We start from the raw sequence: 16877 nt of genomic DNA, 5'->3' as shown, positions 1-16877 counted from the left end.
AAATTATTCTATTGTTTTTTCTAAAAAGAACGTACATTTATTGTTAGAAATATAACTGAGTCTGCCATAGGGAAAGGATGTGAACAAATAAGACTCCTTTCAGTCCTATTTGTTTTGTGAAACTGTGGCTGCTATTCCTTACATTGTTTTTTTGAGGTATATGAGGCTAAATCTGGGTTTTCATGTTTCAGTGAGACAAATTCCAGGACAATAAACCTCTCAGACAAATATTTGATTTATAAATTGCCTAAAGTCCCATGGATTATAAGTTATGTGGTTTTATTTTGCTATATTGCTCTTATAATTATGTAAAATTATGCTGAACTGAGTACTGTAACAAGCACATTTTCCTGAAAATGTCTGTATGGAATTCGGGTTTGGCCATGGTTAAAAAAAGGTGTGAAAGATTTCTCTGTTTAAGGCAACAGCTCTTTTCTGAAAACAGGATATCAGTGTTATAATTAGCAATCTAGTTAATTTATTTAGCTAATTGAGCTCTTGCTCAGTCTTCTAATTAATTCCACTTGTGTTTTATGATGCCAAGTACTTTACATACATATGTCCTTGTCAGGAAAAGGCTGAAGTGTTCAGAATCTCTTGTAATTTAAGAGCTCAAGTCAGATTTTGTCTTCTGAAGTCACTTAGGCTTCATAAAAAAAACCATTTTCCTCAGCATCTCTTTCCAAACATCTGCTAGTGTGAAAAGTGAGCAAGGTGCCCACAACAGTAGAAGTGAGTAGGACGAGGACTGTGTGACAACGAAAACCAAAAGTCAGACAGCTGTTCCGTTTATTTTGCTTGTGCTTCATGGGTTTGCTGCAGGGAAAAAGGGCTGTCCTTGTCCATCCACGTGCACATGCACTCAACAAGCTGCAGAGAGAGGAAGTAAAACTGGGGTGGTGAGAGAGAGGGAAGGTGGGTGAGATGTGGATGTGAGTTGTAGGAACAGTGGGGTAGAGGGAAGGGACGTGTACTGGTGTTGACACACCATGGCCAGCTGGTTAATGTGGGGAGAAAATGGGCTTTTCTGTGGAAAGCTTTCACTGTTCTGGACAGACACATGTGACTTTAGACATTGTGAAGAAGCATCTGCACATTTGTGCAAAGCTGGAAAAGTCATTATTGAATTCGTACTCACTGCATTCAAGAACTTACGAATACTTAGGCTGACAATATACAGAGCTCTTCAAGTATTTCAGACAAAGAAATCAATTATGATTAGGCAAAAAGGTTCTTTCCACAGAGAAAGTCTAGTGCAGAAGTGACTTTTTTGTAGCTGTTTCTCTTGTGGAACAGTTAGTGTGAAAAACTCTGGGTTTTGTCTTCACTGTTTTCCTAACAGGGCAATTACTTGACAGATTAGGATAAACCCCAGGGAGCCACTGAAAAAGTCCAGTGGTTTTCACTGGGTTTTATATGAGTTTTTTGAGAAGAATAACATTTTATGTAAGGAAATTGATACCATCTGAAAAAACCTATCATTAAAGGATTAAAGCAAAGCCTGAAGTCTTATATATTTTCCTCACCATTTTTGTTTGATATGGTGCCATAGCCAGTGAGTTCATGTCATAGCCTAATACTTGTACCTCTCTGCTGAAAGGATAAGTCCTAATGAGAAATGTCCAAAACACTTCCTTTTTTCTGTTCAGCTGTGCTCTTTGGATCAAGTGCTTGTATCTTCACACATACACAGAGTAGCTGTATTCGATTTTTTTTTTTTCTCGGATTTGTGCCCTACCTTTTACTTATAAAATTTCTGGAACCTGTAAAACCAGGTATGTACAGAAATGTCAGTAGCTGAGAAGTGAGCAGGAGAGTGCCCTTTCTGCTTTACTGTTCTGTAAGGATGTCACAGGGGCTGTGAGTGTGGGCTGCCCCACCAGAACCAAGCCAGGAGCCAAGAGTGGGCATGAGGCTGATGGGGCTATCTATGCCCTCCTCTATGAGGGTCAATGCATCAGCACCTAGCAAGGGAGACAGGGTTGGTGATTATGGCCAGCCCAGAGCCCTGCAACCATCTGGCAAAGCCACAGTGATGGGGCAGGTGCAAATTCCAATGGGTGCAGTAGGTGATGGTCAGCAGGTACAGACTGGGCACAGACTGTGGTGTAGCTCAGGCAAGGGCCACAGCTGAGGTCACAGATGCATTTCCCAAGAAAAGGGGTGACATAAAGCTACCCCAGTGATAATCTTGGTTCTTTCTGCCCTGACTCTTTCCCAGCCATGTGAACCTGGGGTGCAGAGGCAGGAGCAACACTTGCAGTCTAGGAGAATGGGGGCTCAGCAGCAGAGCTGGACTGATTTATTTCTGTGAGTATCACTGAGAAATGCTGTTGTTTTACCTAAAGTGTTTTCTTGGAAGCATATTGCATTATCAGCAAAGCTTCTGCACTCCAAATGGGGCTCCTGAGGTCCTGGAGCAGGGGGCCAGCAGTGTGAAAAAGCTTTAGGGTCTATCAGGGGCCAGCATGACCATGATCTGAGGAGACTGTACAGGGAGTGGAGGTTTCAAGTGTTAGTCTGTGCAGCAGGCAATGAGCAGCGGCTCAGTAAAACTCAGCAGCTCATTAAAAATCTTGAGGGTTCACTACACCAAATAAACATGAAACTTCAACCTCCTGGAACAAGAGCAGCACCAAGATATGTTTCATCTGTGGAAACTTCATAATTTCTTGAAATCTTTGGTTTGTGAAAAATCCTTGGTTTGTGAGAAATTAAGAAAAACAAATATCTATGTGCGCGTAGGGTTTTGTTCTGACTCAGACAAAACCAAGTTTTAACAGTGCCTGAACTTCCCAGAAACCTCAGAATTCTTTCTCATCATCTCTGGAAGGAGAGATGCCACTCACCATTTTTTTCCTTAGAATAAAAAAGTTGAGTTCTACACACGTCCTTTTTAGGAAGCACATTGTTCTTTTGTGGCTGTGGCTGAACTTTTCAGAACAAAATGTAAAACAAAAAAAGACTTCCATAGTAGAGAAGAGAGAGTAGTCTAAAGCTGTAATGCAGCAGCATAGATGGGAGCAGGTAAAAGAGTTGAATGTTGAGAACATCTCCCTTATTTGCATTTACTTCATACAGCCACAAAGATAGTGACTTTTAGCATTGTGGTATGGACTTCCTGCTCCCAGGAGAGGATAAAGGCAGACAGTTTTAAAATATCTCTCTCCAGACAGTGGTTAGACCAAGAGGATGGGCAGGCACTGATCTCCTCTCTGTGTTGAACAGTGAGAGGGAATGACCTGAAGTTGTGTCAGGGGAGGTTTAGGTTGGATATTAGAAAAAGGTTCTTCACACAGAGGGTGGTTGGACACTGGAACAGGCTCCCCAGGGAAGTGGTCACAGCACCAAGCCTGACATAGTTGAAGAAGCGTTTAAACAATGTTCTCAGGCAGAGGGTGTTTCAGGTGCTTTATTACTGTCACTAGAACAGTAATATGGGAGTGAGCTTTCAGTTAGAACCCTCTGCTTGGGGGTCAGAAACCCCCCATATCAAAGCTATGGCATTATGTCCTTCCTGCCCTGTCTTGGGAGCAATTCCCTGGAAATGAGCAACAGAATTTTCAGCAGGTGCCCCTTCCTCGGCTTCAGGAATCCAAAACTGACTCAGCAGCATCTCTTGCTATGACCCTGCTCAACCTGAGTAGCTAAGATGGGGGCACTTGCCCCTCTGTCCTCAAGTCTCAGGCACCTTCATCCCAGGATCTCCTCTGACATGAAGCCAAGCACTGAGCCCTGGGCCTGGTACTGTGTCCCTGGAGCTCTGAGGTAGGTACAAGTGTTTTACTTTCAACATCTGGAAACTCTGTCACCCTTTAGCTGGAAATTTAGGATCCTACTTCACAAAGGCTATATTCATGTTATCCCAATGACTTGCATGCGTGCTGACCCCTTGCAGCATTTGTAAATTGGACTGGCTCCCTTTGAAGTTGTTCATTGGACAGTACTGAACTTTGAAAGCTTTATTGTGGGCCATTTCTTCTTGGGTTTTAAGACTTTTCACTTTTTTTTTTTAAGCTTTTTGAGTTATACTTCAGGGCTATCTGGGTGAAACTATAAGTATTCAACCGTTTTTTCCTAACTCACTTCCTCTCATTTGCATCAAATCTCCAAACAGCCCAAAGAGCCCCCCAAAGGTGACAGGTATTGAAAATCCCTTCTCATCCTCTACCTCTACTCCACTATTTATCTCCTGCCTCCAGAAGTGCCAGATTTTCCTGCTGCTTGTGGCACCTCAGCCCTAAGGATCAGCTGTATCCGGAATGGGAAATCAGAGACAGTGGATACCTTAGGAAGAATGAGTCAAATGGAAAAGGGGCAAAAGGAAGTCAAATGCTTGGTATAGATGAGTAAACAGTCCTCTTTGGGATGTTCAGAAGGGAGATGGAAGACCAAGGATTGAAGATAACTTTTTGGTTTTTAAAAATGGTTTTTAAGAGGGGAGAGCGGGAAGGAGTGGAAGAAGGGCAGGGCATGGCAGTAAAAATAATTGTGAGGACAAGTGGAAGGAAGAGAGAGTATTACTGGATGTCAGAGGCCACTTCCCGTTCTGGGACGGCATTTATACATTTCTATCCCAAGCTATGTTCTGTCAGTCTTGATACCTGCTGACCAAACCCCAAATTTTTTCATTATTGTAACAGCAGTTTTTCTGCGCATGGGTGATAAGCATAAGCTTTTCAACTCTGAAACATCAACTGAAACTTTTATCTCAGAACTGAATACATGTCTCTTCAATGCTGAAAGAAAAGTATGTAGAGATAGTGTCAAAAAATTATTAATCATATCAATATTTTCTTTCATGTTTTTTTCTTTGTGATTATTTTATATTTTTTCTTGAATAATAAAATAAAGCTCTAAAGAGCAGGGTAGAAACAGAGTTGCAGAGTTGCAAGAATTATTTCTTAGGCTGATTTCTGCTAAAGAAGGCTTATCTGTGGAATAACTCACATTTCTACTGAGTCTGGAGGAGCACAAGGTCCTGGCTAGAAGTACCACAGTAAACCAGTGACAGTAATTCTTATGCTTCCATGGCACCACCTGGTGGGTAGCTGCTCATCACTGCGTGTTTCAAGCCCTACAAGTGTGATGGCAGCTCCTGGGCAATTTTTTTGCATTTTGGCTACAACTGGACTTGCACTCAAGCCCAGATGCACCCATACACCAGTCCACGGTCAGCCACAGGTGTAGTTCAGTCTCTAAACCTATCTCAGTGTCCCTCCCTTCTCCAGGTTTCAGAAGGTTGGGGCAGAGGTGAGGTCGAGTGTACCCCAGGCTGGTCCCCTTGCAAATGTTTGAGTCGGTTTATCTATAGATATAGAGCCAGAGCAGCGCCTAGTTTTGTGTGCAGGTACAAAAGGAATTGTGTTCTAGGGCTGGGAGTGCATAAATGCAGCTCCTGCTTCAATGAGCATTATCAACAAAACTTGATTTTATAGCATGTATGCTTGGCATTAGAAGTCCTTTACATGCATACAAGCAAGTAGAGCTGAGGTAGCCTCAAAACACCACCCTCTGACTGAGGCAGATAGAGGAGTGAAAAGGGGGAATATGGTTCTGTACTTAAAAAGCAAACTTCCTCACCATGTTTGTGCAGGGGGGGAGTGGTTTTCATGCTATTATCTCCTGGTTTCCACAATTTGACATTCCAAACTACTTTTTAAAATGTCATTTTACATTTAATGAATGTTCAGTTTCCTTTGGCTTTTTCTGGAAATATTTAGCTATCAGCCTGTATCTCCATGCTGCAGCTGCAACAATATCCTTCAGAGAAGGATTCACCTTCATCTTGCTCAAGCAGCATGATGTGGCAGTTTAGCTGCCTGAGATTCTTCCACCTGGTCATACTCAAAATAGCTGATGGTGTTGGTTTTTTCTCTTTTCCCTGGAGGGAATTTTTTTACGGTTAAATGAAGCTGGTTTTCATTCAATTCCAGGTCGCCCTAGATCCTTTTTTTTGTTATATTAATTGTTTCCTTTTAACTAGAACTTGAACTTTCTTCTTCACCTTTTCTTGCTCTTAAGAGAAAGCTTTTTATCCCCATAATAGCAAAAAAAGATTTGAAGATAGGAATCTCAGTGAATGGCAACCCATTATTTAAGATATAATGTGATGTTTAAAACAATATCTTAGTTCTTATCACATTTAGGATTTCTAGATGCATTAGACTGGCAGTTGGACTTCAAGGTAAAATTGTGAAGGAATAAAAGTACTATGTTAGTTTCTGGTCCCATTCTCTAATTCTCCCACATTTAATTTGAAAGATCCGTATGCATAGATATCAATATTCTAGTTTACAGTTTGAGCTCTGCCAGGGGAGGTTAAGTTGAATATTAGGAAGAAATTTTTTACAGAGGTAGTAATCAGACATTGGAATGGGCTGCCCAGGGAGATGGTGGATTCACTGTCCTTGGAGGATTTTAAAACGAGACTGGATGTGGCACTTAGTGCCGTGGTCTAGTAACCATGGCAGTGATGGAGGAAGGGTTGGACTTGATGATCTCAGAGGTCTTTTCCAAGTCGGTTGGTTCTATGATTCTGTGATTCTAGACTTAATCTGCTAGAGCATCAGTTGCACCAGTTGATACTAATTCAGACTCATGTTTCAATTGTTCTAACCTGTACACCCACAGCAATATCACTTTATGAGAAATGGGGGGAGGGGGAGATAATCACTTTGATCCTCATCTGTTATCAGATTTTATCCAAGCTTCACTCTAAAATAGTTTATTTTCCTATACTTAGTATACCAAGCCCTGTTTTGGGAAGCTACATGTTGGATATATGCTCAGCAATGGCAGCAATGAGTTTAACTCATTAAAATACCTATGATTTAAAACTTGCCTTTCTGGAGTAAGTCACAGAGATGGGATTCAGCTCATGTAAATTAAACAGTCTAAAATGTGTCTGGGTTAATCTTGTCAACTGGGGAGTGATAGGCACTTCTCGTAAAGAGATTTAATTTTTTGCCAAGGGGTGTCAGGTCCCAGATGATGATCAAAGTTTTCTAGTTTCTGTTGCATAAGAGAGTCAAAGCAGGGAGGGGACAGGTCCTTGAAGACCTCTCAGGCTCCCCAGGTTGCAGTCTCAGCTGCTCTGAGAGAGGCACCCTTCAGTTTGGCATTGGTCCAGGAGTCAGTGTGTGCCCTGTAGCAGTTTGAAAATGTATTTCAAGGGACAGAGCCTCACATTGCATCCAGTTAGAGCCTGCTGAAGGGAAGGAAGCTTGTGAGAGTGGGATAAAAAGCAAAAACTTTGAAGTCATCTTATTTGATTTTTCTGAAGCTGAACAACAACAAAGCAGCATTGGAATAGTGTCTGGGTTGGCTGTACCTCCTGCCGTGTCTCTTCCCTTTCCTTGTGTAGTAATTGTTTGCTCCTGCCTTGTTCTGGCAGGAGCAGGAGGATGTTTGTGGTGCCAGCTGTTGCTGTAGGGAAAAGACAACAGAGCTCTTCTCAAAAGTGGAAAGCCAGGGAGTTCTTCAGGGAAGGAGGATCTTGGGGCAGATAGGAGCAGGGTTTCAGGGTTTCATGCTCCTGAAGGTACATGTTTTCCTATGAGGAAGGAAGGTGGTGTCAATCAAGTCTTATACATTTGTGATAAAGAAAATTAGCCTAATAAACAATTAAATTTACTTTCATTCAGTGTAGCTCAGTGAGCAGCAATTAGTGATGTACTGACTTTATTTTTTTATCCTATTTGCTCATATTCTTTCTCCTTTTTAAGTTTTAATGCTTTCTCATTAGGGAATGCAAACTAAATGTGTCATAAAATTGCTGACTTCAAAAACACATTTCATTTTTCTCCATTGTTACAAAAAACAATAGATGAAGTTGAAACTTGCAGGAAGTATTCCTTATCATCCACAGCCATGGGTTCATTAAAGACTCAGACTCTCACAATTGCAGCTAAGTTTCTAGAATCAGAGACTAAAAACAGATCACTACATATTAATAAAAGCTGATGCAGCACCTCATCTCTGTATGCGGAAGTTGAGAAGAAGGTGAATAACATCCTCCAATATCTGAGGTGGAGCAGAAGGAATCTGCAGGATAGAAAATCCAGTATAAACTAGTGCATCCTGGGGGAACTGGGGAAACAAAATATTTTGGTCTTCTGGAAGCTTACATGTGCTCAGAGATTTGAAAATCTACCTGCTGTCTAGCATCTACTGTAAGTTCATAAACCAAAATTCTTGAATTTCCCATCAAGGTCTTAAATTAAGATTAAAGATACTTCAACAATGAATGTGGAAAAAGAAATCAAACCCAGAGAAAAGTTTGCTTCAGGTCCTTGAAGAGGTCTTTTCTTTTCACAAAGCCGTAGTGCCCAACTACATAGGAAACAAAGAATTCCTGGAAAATAATATTTTTTATCTCCCTTTTTCTTGTTTGGCTTCTGCCTGCTTCTCTGGAGTTTGTTCAGTTCTGAATTGGTCATTGAGGACCAAGGAAAATGCTGCTGCAAATGCTTTTGGACTAAAGTTTTTCTCCCAGTCAGCCAAGCAGGCTTGTTTCTCTGCCACTGGATCCAGCTTCCCCAAAGAAGTCCTTGCCTAGTAGGAGAAGAAGCAGCTTATAGGGGCCCAGCAGGTTGGCTGCCTTAATTGGGATAGCTGTTGCTGCTTTCATGTCTCCATTACAGCTACAAAAAATATGCTGGGGCCTTCCTGCCAGGGTCATCAGAAAAATTTCCTCATTCAAAGCGTATTTTACTGCAGCTGTAGTAAAAGCCCCCACACTTTCTGCTGTCAAGGAGCTGTCAGACCCACTCAAGTGAGTTGCTTCCTCACCTTCAATCTGGTGTTTAGCTGCTGCCATCAGGTCAGTAATGTTTGCCTGTGACAGCACATGGCCTGCAGGAGAATTTTGGTGCCCATCAAATCATAGAATCACAGTATCACGGAATATCCTGAATTGGAAAGTGCCCACAAGAATCACTGAAGTCCAACTCCTGGCCTTGCACAGCGCAGGCCCTGGAATCACACCATGTGCCTGAGAGCATTGTTGAAACACTTCTTGAACTCTGGCAGGTTTCATGCTGTGACCACTTCTCTGGGGAGCCCGTTCCAGGGCCCAACCACCCTCTGGGTGCAGAGCCTTTTCCTAATATCTAACATAATCTCTCCCGACACAGCTTCATGCAGTTCCCTTGGGTCCTATCACTGGTCACCAGAGAGAAGAGATTAGTGCCTGCCCCTCCACTGTCCCTCATGAGGAAGTTGTAGACTGAATGAGGTCTCTCCAGAGTCTCCTATTCTCCAGACTGAACAAGCCAAGCGACGTCAGCTGCTCCTCATGCAGCTTCCCATCTGGACCCTTCACTGTCTTCAAAGCTGGATGCTTTATAATGGCTTTATATCTTTCTTGTACTGTGGTGCCCAATAGTTAGTTGAGGACGCCTGCAAGAATGGCATCAGGAGCTCAGAATCATGGCAGAAATCACCGGGAAGCACTGTGACCTGTCTTGTCTCATGTTAGCCCAAGAGTTGCTGCACGTCTCACTAACTTTGCAGCAGCAGGAGCTGTGGCAGGTGAAAATTGGAATTTCTGAGGTGGAGCGTGGGTCCTCTTTGGAGGATGGATGAAAGAATTGAAACCCCACATAACGCACAGGGAGGATGGAGGGACCTTCACTGCATTACAAAGGGATGGTGCTTTTCAACCTCCAAATTCCTCTCACCTCTCTCCTCCAGTTGCTGTTGTAGCAAAGTGTGAGTTAAGGAGCAGCGAGTGAGCCCCGTGCACTTTCATGGTGATAGGAATCACAGGAAATGAGCGGCTGGGTGATGTAAAAGCAGAGGTTGTCTTTAGGCTGATTGTCCATCTCTAATCTTGAGAATAACACTTGTAGCACAGAGCAAGGCAGACGCTGCAAAAGGTGTTCCCAGAACCCGTGTTGGTGCTTCCCCACCAGAGAGTGCAATAATATTTGAATGGGGGTAAAAACATTAATGGAAACATTTATTTGTTGGAACGTCTATTAAGAGTGACTAAGACCCCTTCATGATTCATTATGTACAAATATCTAAATTGCTATTACAACTAAGAGACATAATAAATACTGTAGAAAAAAACTTTAAAAAATTATTTATGGATGCAAATGCATATTATTTTCTGAGATGAAAATATAAAAGTTAAAAAGTTTCTGATCTGCAAGAGAACTTGCTTCTTAAAAATATATATTATATACATTTCAAAAAGAAATACAATGGGTTTATTGTATACACATCTGACCTTCTTTCATATAAAAAAGAGGGCTTCTATTCTTACCTAGAAAAGCAGTTTGAGTATAGGTCACCAAATCCCTCCTACCACTGTGGTAGCAACAGTTATCAAGACAGGAGAGATGCCCAAGAGCGAAAGCCACTCACTGCCCTGGCAGCCCTCTGCTTGCTCATTCCCCTGCCAGCCCAGGGTTCTGACAGGTCCCCTGTAGCTTCTGGATACCTCGGGTTCTCTCTGTGAAACTCCCCCTTAAAATGACCAGCAGCCCTTCACTTCATGCTGCCTGCTGTTCCCAGCAAAGGGTTGGCTCCTTGGCTCCTCTCTTTGTCACCATATGAGTGTTGCCTTCTGCAGAAGGAGGTGATACTTCAGCTGAGACCACACAGAGCAGCATCAGGCTCTGCCCAGGAACTGGTAATTTGATGTTACAGCCATTTGAGATGTTCAGAACTGCTCCTCTGGTGTGTGTTTTCTTCAACTCTTTTCTTTCATTTAGGAAGACACATTGCACTTTTCAGTGCAGCAATGACCGACAGCAAATCACTTTGATGTATTTGTTAACCTGAACTAGGTTTTTCTTGAGAAACACTGCTTATATTAGACGTGCTGCTTTAGCTCACAGGTCTCTGGGCTCTCTCCCAGCTCACTAGCAATGGCATCACAGTTATTCAAAAACTTCAGGTCCAGAGAAGAGCAACCAGGCTGGTGAAGGAACTTGAACACAAGCCCTGTGAGGGCAGACTGAGGGAGCTGGGATTGTTTAGCCTGGAGAAGAGGAGGCTCAGGGGAGACCTCATCACTCTCTACAACTCCCTGAAAGGAGGCTGTAGCCAGGTGGGGTTTGGTCTCTTTTCCCAGGCAGCTATCAGTAAGACAAGAGGGCATGGTATGAAGCTCTGCCAGGGGAGGTTTAGGTCGGATATTAGGAAGAAATTCTTTACAGAGAGGGTAATCAGGCACTGGAATGGGCTACCCAGGGAAGTGGTGGAAGAGGTTTTTAAGCTGAGACTGGATATGGCACTTAGTGCCATGGTCTAGTAATCACAGTGGCAGTGGATCAAGGGTTGGACCTGATGATCTCAGAGGTCCTCTCCTCTCCAACCTGGCTGATTCTACGATTCTATGTTTTTTTACTGAAAACTTTTCACTTCTCCTTGTACACAATTTGGGAAACCAAAAAGCGCACTGGTGCTTTCAACTTTGTTTTGTGTAAGATTTTTATTATGTGCTATATGCCTGAAACGGTAATAACAGTAATCTAGTTAGCCTACATTGCCAAATTGAGGAGTCTGTTTGGGGTTATATAAGCTTTTGTTGGTATTAAACAGTTCCTGCTTTGATCCCATTGTTCTTATTATTGTGCTGCAAAGAGTTTCAACAAAAGGCACAAATGAAGATCTGCAGATACATTCCTGAGACATGCAATGGAAATGAAGGTATGCCAAGAACTTCCTGAGAGAAGAACTGCAGAACTGACAATATATTTAATCTGGAATAGATACATATTACAGTTTTATTTGGGAGCTGAAAAGATTGCTACTTTAGAACTCAGATTTCAAAAACCACATCAGAGTATAAACTGCTCTCTACCAAAATACGATTGCAACTCATTGGGACACAATAATTGGCACTAAATACAGCTCAGTGTAAATAGTAACAAAGGAACTGTCTTCCCTGGCATCGGCATACTCCAGCATATGAATGTTTCTGAATTAGAAATGCAAGGTGTACATTAGCAAGGGGGCCCAGCACCCTGCTGGACTACATTTCTTGGTCTTTAAAAGCTTCTTCTAAAGATTCTTTCCCTTTTGAATTGCTAAAGGAAATGACTGAAGACAATACAATAAACATTCAGTCATGCAGCAAAGAAATATCTGGACTGAGAACAAAATTCATTGTTGCCTGGGTCAAGGGTAAGTGCAGATGAGTTGACAGAGCTTGCAGTTAAAAACTGAATGGCAAACCCCTACAGATTAACTTTAATCTATCTACATAAATTTAGCTTCCTCTTTGCAATCAGTCTTTGCATTGTTGATACACACAATGTTAACATATAGTATGTACATTTGCTAATGGTCTCAGCGCTTTTATCAGCCATTTCCGGGCATAGCTCCTCATGTTATACAGCCCCCAATATCTGAAGTGTATGGCAAAGCGTGACAGAGTGGAAAATCAGCCTGGTGCTTTGTACCTCTTCTCCCACCAGGCACTGGCCTAATCCCTTGCCTGCTGCCCCAAGTTTGGTCCTATGTCAAGGTCTGCTGCCAGAGAACATCAGCCACAAAAACAGTGCAATGGGCCTCAGTTGTACCCTGTGGGAGCCCAAGTTGAGCCCATTGAGAATTGTGGGCACCCAAGACAGGAGGTGTGCGTATGAGGCTGCCACTCCATTGGAAACCTGCACCTAAGAGGACAGCTGTCACAACTCTTCCCCAGCTGCCTGGGCACTCCTATAAAGCCTCCCAAACCATTCTGCTTACTTGCTTGCTTCTATCCCCTCCCCACTGCCCTTCCATCCCAAAAGCTATATGTGAGCAGTTTTAAGGCTGAGTCGCCTCAAAGTACATACCCTGCCCTGAGTGGGAGCATTTTGCATGCACAGCTTTGCAAGCAAAGGTAGTGAGGATGTCAGAAGGAAAGCTGTAGTGCTGTGAGGATGTCAGGAAGACTGGACTCATTCCAGGAGCTGCCATGGTTTTACTTGCACCTTAGCAGAGCTGGAAACACAATTTGACCCTCACTCTTTTTATCTGATGGTCCACATGAATCATTAAAGACTAAAAGTACTGACTGATGCTCCTATTATAGGAATAGAGTCCAGGTTCCTGATTTGAGCTGTGATACAGAGCCCTTTGGAAATATGCATGCACCCCATTCCCTTTCTTCAAGAAACACCACTAAACATTTTATATCTTGCTGCAAAGATTTCTTAGCAAATGTGCATCTGGAAAAATCAAAAGCTTTTCTGGGTGTAACAGGCACACAATAAATAATTAATTAATATATTAATAAATAATTAATGAGCAGCAAGATCATCTGCTTTTTTTTATTTTTCTCTTTTCTTTTCCTTAAAAAGAAGGGGTGAAACCAGATTTCTGTTGAGACACAGATGACACCTTTAAGCAATGGTGCATGATAAATTAAGAAACTGGGTGGAGTGTTTCCTTCCTGTAATCCGTTCGTAATCAGAGAAGTTAGAGACAAATAGGACGTCTTATATAACATCTGAAAAACAACCTTTTAACAGTTAAAAAAGAAAAAAAAAAAAAAAAGGAAGGCTCCTCCCAGCTCTCTGGTGGGCCTAATCCTGAGTCCTCTTAAAGGCCTGGATAACAAACCCCCCACCTCAGTTGGTGGAATTGCTGGTGGTGGCCTGCTGGTAACTCTTCATCCTGTTTTTTTCTCTTCTTGTTCAGTAAGCAGGCTGGTGTCTTGTACACCTTTTCTTGGGGTATAAGCAGATGTGTCTTCAAGGAATTTATGGTGGCAGTCAAGACTTGACAGCATTTGCTTACCCAAACTTGGGTGAATACGTTTTCCAGGCAGATGTGGGATGTAAGAAGGGGACAGAGGGGAAAAAAAAAAAACAACCAAAACCTACAGGGATCCCACCACCCTGTATGAGACAGCCACAGCCTCATTTTTCAGCTCCCTGTCCAGAGCAGATGTTTGCTCTGAAGCATCTACCAGGCATATTTCAATTTGTCACATTCTACATCTGGGCAACAAACCCCAAAAAACCCACTTTTCAAACAGCTGCAAAACAAAACTGAAACACTTTAGTTGATAGAGGAAAATTCAAAAAGGAACACAAAGCATGAATTTTTTTTTTTTTTTTTTAACCATAAGAAATACTTTGCTTCCCTAAGTACTGCCTTTTGCAGGAGCTCACCATTTTCATGCCTGTTTTGTTCAAGAGTTAGATGCAGTGGTTACAAGGATCAAGAAAACTGGGAAGTTTAAAGAAAAACTTTCCCACTTGCATGACCTTGCATGACACAATCTGGAGTTGGACTAGGTGTTCTTTAAAGGTCCCTTCCAACTCCAACCATTTTGTGTTATATTCATGAGGTTGCTTAATCAGGGAACAGGAAGACAGGAAGCATTGGTTTCCTGCCAGTCTGCTCACCAGGCACTGACGTGTCTGGGTTGGCTACTGAGGTGTGGAAGGAAACAAGTCTTGTGACTGGATAACAGTTATCTTGTGACTGAGGTACCCAAACAACCTTGATGACTGAGAACTAGGGGAGCAAAGTGCTTCCCACTGTAAGAAATCAGGTTTGCAACCAGTTGAGGAACCTGACTGTATGCCTATGGGATGTGATGAGATGAATTCCAGAGCCCTGACGGTGATATAGTTGCCAAGCCACTCTCCATGATATTTGCAAAGTCATAACAGTCAGGTGCATTCCCTGGAAAATGGAAAAAGGGAAAACATTGTACCCATCTTTAAAATGGAAGAAAGGAGGACCTCAGGAACTACCAGCCTGTCACCCTCACCTCTGTGCCTGGGAAGATCATGGAACAGATCATCCCAGCAGCTATGCTAAGGCACATGGAGGACAGGGAGGTGGTTCAGGACAGCCACCACAACTTCAGCAAGGGAAAATCCCACCTGACTAAACCAAGTGGCCTTCAAAAATGGACTGACTATATCAGTGGACAAGGTTAAGGCCTTGTAAGGCCTTTGATTTGGTCCTTCCTCACATCCTTTGTCTCTTCGTTGGAGAGAGATGGATTCAATGGGTCAGCTGCTTGGTGGAAGATGAAGTAGTCAGATGGTCCCATACAGAGGATAGTGGTCAATGGCTCTAAGTCCCAAGGGACATCAGTGACAAGTGGTGTCCATCAGTGGCCTGTATTGGGACCCTATTTAATATCTTCATTAATGACATGGACAAAGGGATTGAGTGCACCCTCAGCAAATTTACAGAAGACACCAAGCTGAGTGGTCCAGTTGACACAACAGAAGGATGGGATGCCATCCAAAAGGGCCTGGACAAGCTCAAGAAATCAGCCCATGGAAATGTTATCACGTTCAACAACACTCAACAATTCAAGGTGCTGCACCTGGGTCAGGGCAACCCCCAGTATCAATCCAGGCTGGGGGATGAAGGAATTGAGAGAAGACCTGCAGAGAAGGACTTGGGCTTCTGATGAATGACAAGCTGGACATGAGCTGGCAATGTGTGCTTCCAGAACAGAAAGCCGATTGTATTCTGGGTTGCATCAAAAGCAGAGTGGCCAGCAGGAGAAGTGAGGTGATTCTAGCTCTCTACTCTTCTCTCATGAAAACCCATCTACAGTAGTGCTTCCACCTCTGGAGCCCCTCACAAAGGAAAGATGTGGGGCTATTGGAATGTGTCCAAAGATGGGCCATGAAGATGATTAGAGGGCTAAAGCACCTCTCCTATGGAGAAAGGCTGAGAGAGTTGGGGTTGTTCAGCCTGGAGAAGAGAAGACATGCTTCCAGAAACCAAGAACCAATAATATGTCTACCTTGGGAAAAATTTGGTTGAATTGGTTTTACTAGCATGTCCTAGGAACTAGGAGTTCAGTTCTGGGGTGACACTCAGTTGTTTCAATCATAAGACTGGAGAGGGACCACTGCTTCCTGCAGAACCACACAGATTTCTCTTTTGAGCTGACCCACTCTTTGGAAGGACTTCAGAGAGATGGGTGTTTGGCCATGTCTGTCTAATCTTGGAGGCCCAGGTCAAGCAGAGGTTGCCTGGAGAATGGCAACAACTGATAGCCTTTTCTCCCAACCCAAATTGCCTGTGCTTTTAATCACTCTTCTTGTCTCTGTCTGGGACAAAGCTTCCCCTGCAAAATGCAGTAACCCGATAGACCAAGGTCTGGATTCTGCCTCCTCCCAACACTTGTCCCACAGAAATTCTGATCCCTGCGCTATTTTTTTTTTCTTTGCTACTATTAATGGTCCCTTTACACTGACTGAAAAATGAGGGGAAACACACTTATGTGGGGACCATACCCTGAAATAAAAATAGCAAACGGAAGTCACTTTTAAAGTCTGACTATCAGGATTATCAAACTGAAATCTGCCTTGTAGGGGTTAGTCAGACCAACAGTCAGCAAACATGCAGTTTTCTAAACAATTTCAAAAGTAGTTATTGGTTTCCTCAAAGCTGAGTCAATTCAAGCTAAAGCACTGGCTGTTTCATGCCGTGCAGGTGGATTTATTCAGAGTGAGATTGTGAACTGCTGCAATGGAGGCAGTGATCAAAATGGCAACGACAGAGTGATTAAAACCTTAAAAACTCCAACATGCTGAGGATCACAGATGTAAATTTCAATAGTTTTCAGTGAATAAAGAAATATATACTTTATTTTGTGACAATGAAATCTTTAGTTTTAGCCCAAGTACATGGGATTATTTTTTTCTAAAAATGTCGGTACTAGGTTCACAGGGGATGCTGTAGGTGGCATCCATAGACCTGGAAGCAGAGCTCTGGTGCTTCACAAAGTGGGTTTTAGTTTCAGCTGCAGGAATCTGGGGCACCTTTTCGTTCTCAATCCAAGCATCCTCACCCTCCCAGGAACAGCAACTAATCACTAGACTGCAGATTCATTCTGCACAGAGGGTAGTTCAGTATTTTGTACAACATAGAATAGGAAAGACAAGTGC

The 16877-nt window shown here is 42.8% G+C and overlaps 1 protein-coding gene across 2 annotated transcripts in view; it reads left to right on the top strand.

The window, feature by feature from the left end:
- P2RY8 (P2Y receptor family member 8) overlaps nt 1–16877 on the top strand; it is a 53090-nt gene that overhangs the window by 906 nt on the left and 35307 nt on the right. The gene's annotated exons all lie outside the window — the stretch shown is intronic.

The sequence above is a fragment of the Empidonax traillii genome, unplaced genomic scaffold (genome assembly GCF_003031625.1).
Source record: "Empidonax traillii isolate 1590-97213 ecotype Southwest subspecies unplaced genomic scaffold, ASM303162v1 scaffold844:size270376, whole genome shotgun sequence".
NCBI classification, from domain to species: Eukaryota; Metazoa; Chordata; class Aves; order Passeriformes; family Tyrannidae; genus Empidonax; species Empidonax traillii.
Note: the sequence above shows the minus strand (reverse complement) of the source record. Positions and strands in the feature narration are given on the sequence as shown.